Below are 6,000 nucleotides of genomic sequence, written 5' to 3'. Positions count from 1 at the left end.
TACACGCATCGGACCTCACTTAAGCATGCGAACAGTTTTCTTCACTGAACTGAGCAGGCAACGGCAATGTGTTGGTAGCAAGCCGAAGAAAATGTGGGAATTTTAATCTGATTATGTTCTTATTGAGGCTACACTCAAACTAGTTAAACTACTTTAGCACATCTACCTTCCCGTCCGGTTTACTCTGGATGCTCTAAATATTTGTACTTGTCATGTCGTTGATTCATTACGAGAGCTAAATAAACTCTGGAGGATTTTCGACTGCATATAATGCATTGTTTAGGAATATGAATGTGAAGAGAAAAAAAATGTAAAATCGGCCACAGAGCCTAATTGTGCCCTAATAATTTGTTTCTCTCTTGGCGACTGAGGTGATTGCTGACGAAGAATATAATGACAAAACACAGGACACTGTAAATCGCCTACGTGACGTCCGTCCAACCCTATATTTGATTTCTTGTGGTGTGAGAAAGAGGCGTGGGTCTCATCGCACACAATCACTGTGAGAAAAGAACTGAAGATCGCAATTGCTTGAAGCCTGAATCGCTCCTTCTTCTCTTGACCCTGTTCGTCTTGAAAAGGTGCAGCAAGCGGCTTGTATATGGTAGACAGGAGATTCTTTCCGCACTGAAAGGAACTAGCATCTACTTTGTATTGTATTTTTCAAAGCAGGTATTATCCACCTGCACGTCTGTGGCAGTAATGCGCAGGACCGCGTAATCCTTAACATCAAAGGTCCTGGAAGGCTGGATTCTTATTCTCACCCTCCTATATTCTCAAACTGGCAGCTCCTGCCAGATGGGTCATGTCACGTGACTCTTATGTAAACCAGCGCTACGATCAATCAGTTCCCGGCCATGCCAGCCACAAAATATTATCTACCAAAGTAATGCACGCGATCCTTCTGTCAGGACTCCACTCCAACGCCACATTTTATTGCGAAAGCAATACTACGCCAGGTCTAACCACTCGTCGCGTGATTCGTGGCCCGTGGACCCCCCCCGCTCCTCGAGGATGAGAAGACGACGGAGAAGAAAACGAAGAAGAAGACGACGATGACGACGATGACGACGGCGAAGAAGACAATGGAGAAGACGAAGAAGAAGGCGAAGAAGAAGAAGAACGCTCGGTCACTGCATCTAATGCTTTCGTTCCATATTTGGTTCAGCAGCGTTGAACCCTTTTCGATTTTCTTTCATCAGCAGGACTTCAACGCTGTGGTGTTAGAAATTATCAAAAGCAAAAAGGCAGCAGCGAGTCTTGGGAAGCAAAATAGCGCACTTCAAAACACAGACACAGGAAGGGAACAACACAGCGCTGTGTTGTCGTTCCCTTCCTGTGTCTGTGTTTTGAAGTGCGCTATTTTGCTTTCCAAGATGATTTACCAACTAGCCCGTTCTTCCGCCCTTGCAGCAGCGAGTCCTCAGAGATTGATTAATGGATACCCATCGTGCGACTCAAATCGATGACCGGACTATACCACGTAGCTACAAGGATAGCTGTATACTTTCTAGCACTATCAGAAAGGTTTCCAAAGCTCGCGAAGATCTTAGTAGCATCTGCGGGGTGATATATGCCTTCCAGTGGTTCGGTGAGATTGTTGATATAGTTTTCTAGATGCTCGGGTGCTTCTGCGATAATGCTTTTATCGAAGAAGTGCTTCGAGGGGGCCGCCACATTTTTTACTTCGCGTCACGTGCTGTTTTCGGTATTGCGAGCGGAAGGGGGCGATCTCGAACAGTCAAAACCACAAGCCCCAAATGATCATGTTTCTATCATAGTTTTGCACCGTGTTCGATAGGGGCACCATCCTGGTCGACCGAGGACATGCTTACCTATCGTAGTGTTCCAAGTAACTTTAGAAACGTAGTATCCTATCGCTGGGTTTCCTTTCAAACACTCAGCCGAAGAAGCTAACCAGCCGTTCTTTTCAAATAAATTTGCAGTTCATTGGTATTTTTTCGAAGGTTCCTCAGCGCAGAGCACTAGCCGTATCATACAGAGTGTGGGATGATTTTCACTGGTATAGCTTACTTGAACTTTTGAGTGCCTGCTTGAGATACTGTTTCCGATATGAACCTAAGATCCCAAAACATGACGAAACACTGCTTGAAGCGAAACACTAAAATACCTTAAATATAGATGTAGAAAAGCAAGTTTTCGTAAACTGCTTATGTTGGAGCAAACAGTGGGTGTTGCTTATTCCTGGATCTAGGGCACTCGAGGTTTAACATTTTCCCTCAACCTTGGGTGCACACGTGCCAGAATACAAACACCCTTTCATTGAATGCACTAAAGAAAAGGTGGCTGCCAATGTTCTTTATGAACAATTTATTCATGTGAATCTTTATCGAGGGCTCGGAAATTGTCTTTAAGTTTCAGCACAGACTACTATATATAGTGCTCCAGTGAAAATTGATAAATCCCGAAGAACAAGTTTTCGTAAAATTTGTTGGCAAGTGATATTGCAGGGAAGTGACTAGGTTGAAAATGTCGTATGCCGTTCTTTTCAAACAAGGGCTTCAATATGGCGTCTCTCATAGCGTGACTCATTTTGGAATGTTAACCCTTATAAGTCAAAACAAACATGATAGTCTAACATGGGATGGACGTGCTAATCGCCAAGAATACTGGTATATCTGAAAACGTGGACGTTTAATGCCGTGGCTTATCGCGATACACCACAATTAGTCATAATCGATGTGGACGTCAAAAAACATACTAATATATCTTCTCACTAAGAGCTTCAGATAGAAGTTGCCAAACTGTGTTCTTCAAAGACCTTGAGGCTTTTCATGAGATGCCGCTCCCAGTTAGACACAAGGTAACGTTTAAAGCCCACAGATCTGTCAAGTTTTTAGTGAGCAAGCGCTGGCAGTCTTTATTTGGAGAAAATGTTCATACAGAAATATACGCGAAATATAAATAGAGGGCGAGTATTTTTACATTGAACCGATGTAGAAAGACAGCGTTTTTAGAGTAAATATAGAGTGGACAAAATCTCTGAATACTATCGAGATCCCCATCGCACAACAGCGAAGACTTGCAGAGGTCCAAAAGTGGGGAGATATAGCTGAGTTCATTGACATCATCCATACATTTCTGTCTCGGGCTTTAGGTCTTCGCTTGTTTGGACCAGGATAACCGTGAATGTAATACCCGAGCCAGCCATCTGCGTAAAATCATGCGTGCGTACATAGCCCAACGTGAGTTCACTGATAAATTTGCCCTCTGATGCCAAAAACAATAAAGTGTAAATTTATCGGGAATCTATTAAGGAGAGCGATGTAGGGATGTAGCACCAATATGTAAAAGGCTCCTAAAATTTGACGTGAATTTAGTACGTACCATGACAAGAAGTGGTCGGTCCAGGCGACAGAAACCTGCGCCACTAAGATACATATCTTCTGGGTTGATAACATCATGAAGGTAATGAACCTGAGAAGTGGGGCAGAAGAGCATTATTTTGATGTCACCTTGTTGTATATTTCATTCATTACTCAGAAAGGCCATGCTAACCTGCCGTGTGTAACTGTCCGATGAATCAAGCATGGTTAATGTTTTGGCGGCATCCTTCAATTTCTGTGCCTAAAATAGACCAGAAAATGCGAAATGATAGCAGACGAAGAAGCTCCGTTTCACACGCTGTGAACGGTAATCACATTTTCGTACTTCTTTAAATAAGTCAGAACAGAAGTGCAGGTTTCTCTCAAACATGGCATGTAAGAGTTTATAAGATCTGTGGTGACAGCCTTAGCAATTCAGCTGGTTCCCAATATCAAGGAAGTTCCTTGTAGACGTGCCAGGTGAGGTATTCAGGACAGCGTACTAGAGGTGTCACGCTGACCAGGCCCATTTTCAGCCGCTGGTGACCGTAGCATCTTCAATTGTTTAAACTGCGCTCATTTTCTAATCGATATTAATTACGTCTCGCCTGCACAGGAAGCCATATCGCACAAAAGGCTCCGTCAGATGTTTTAGATAATTTAAGCACCTATTTATGTAAGCGAGGTGCCTACACCCCCCCCCCTCCTCCCCAAAGCAGCGACATGTGAGCTTAAACAAAAAATGCTGAGACAAACACCCTTTTTGTGATCTAAGATGCAGCGGCGGGCCAATGTGATCTAAGATGCAGCGGCGAGCCAATGAAAATATCTGAGACGGGGTTGCAGTATATATCATAATATTTGCGCAAGTTACGCCTAAATAAACTTTAAACGACTAAAGTATCGAATTTTTGTCGCGAGCTTTCGCATTAAGATGAACATGAGGTGCAGTTTTCGTTATAAACATTTGCCATGTTTTCTTCTTATATGTTTTCAAACCTCTGCCACGCTTTCAACCGCGTTCTGTATACGTTTCTGTTTTCGGAAATACGAAACGGCAGAACAGAAACTATTCGCACAAATGCAGTTACGAAACTGTATGTGTCTTCCTCACCTGGCTTCTAAGGTGGTCGGTAACGAGCACCATATCTACAAAGGACAGCGTGCAGTAGATTGCGTAGGTAACGCCAGCCCAAGCCTGTACTTGACTTGGCGTGATGTGAAAAGAACTGTACAGGGCATTGCAGAGCATCACCACGAGACAGGCAGAGGTGGTCACAATGGCCGGAGCCCATATTTCGTTCACTGCCGCCTTCAGTCTTTTAATCTTGCATACATTCAGACGAATTGCTTCAATGCCACTAAGGCTTCTCCTCTCAGCATTAGCAGGGAACGCCACTTCTGTTCTCTTGTATTCCTCAAAACGCTCCACTTCCAGCTGCACGTAGTGCGCCAGAACCTCGCTCAACCGTGTCAACGCTACATACATGAAAGACTCGTAGATTGCAAACGAGAAGCAGCTGCATATTGCCAGAGATTTCAGAACGGGGTGCCATTCTACTCGACTCGAAGAGAAGCTGCTGAAATGCACGACCAGCACACTACACAACGTAGTTAGTAGGCTAGCTAGCGCAGCCAGTTTCAAAAGCATGTTAAACCAGGAGCGACTGCGGACCAGTTTTTGATATGGAAGAATGTAACTATTCGACCTCTCGAAAGCTACAGCATCACTCAAAAATTTCAAGAGCTTCTGGCACCCACCGGCCAAGCATAGAAAGTTCACAGACGTCTTTATGGCAGCGGCGCAGTGGGATATGACACCCAATGACTCGGTGAACTTGCAGATCGAATTTTTGCGACACTCGGATGCTTCAAAGATAATGCTTCCTTCAAAGAACACGAGCATCGACAGCCAAGCTGCGGAGTACAGCGTGTAGAAGCTCTTCCATGGGGCCGTCGCCTTGTCCAGGGACTTGTCGCTGAGGTTTTTTATGAATAGGCAGCCGAAGAAGCGACCCAGTCTGGCGTACCAAATAAAACTCTGAACGATGAGCGACCCCTGTGCTGGTTCTTTATTGCAGTACTCCTGACGGTCCACATTGGGAGACGGAGCATTTTCGCTGGTGTGCTTAGTGTTCAGTTTGATGCCACAGCCTTAAATGGAGTTTTAAGACTAAGTTTGTACAAACATACGGAATGTATGGCAAGTTCTCATAAACGTCATTTGTTTCTAACAAAAATGATTTTATTCTCATCATAGAGCACCAAAGGCCATCTGCGTATAACTCAAGGGTTCGTCGTGTCTAGTATGGGCACCCCTTCACTTAGAAAAACGTTTTTATCAAACACGTGAAGGAGTGGCAACTATAATTTTATATCTTACTTTTTACGACTCCACTCAGGTGTGACGAAAAAACATCCAGTGTGCACCGGCTATCCAAAAAGTCAATGTTGGCAGCGACACATTCTGTCTTCAAATTGCTGGCAGGGAGTAACGAATGCAAATTATCAGGTTAGAACATTGAACATTCTTCTTTTTTCATGAGCGAGTTTGCTCTTTCCTCGTTTATCCCGCAGCCATAACTAAAACATTTTTCCTCCATGTATACATACTGGGTCACATCGCCAACTTATATTAATCGGCTTCCTTCCCACTAGTACAGCAGGGATTCCC

This window comes from Amblyomma maculatum, chromosome 11 (assembly GCF_055883805.1).
Source record: "Amblyomma maculatum isolate TAMU_Amacu chromosome 11, ASM5588380v1, whole genome shotgun sequence".
Classification (NCBI taxonomy): domain Eukaryota; kingdom Metazoa; phylum Arthropoda; class Arachnida; order Ixodida; family Ixodidae; genus Amblyomma; species Amblyomma maculatum.
The sequence above is the reverse complement of the archived record's forward strand: the minus strand, read 5'-3'. Positions refer to the sequence as shown.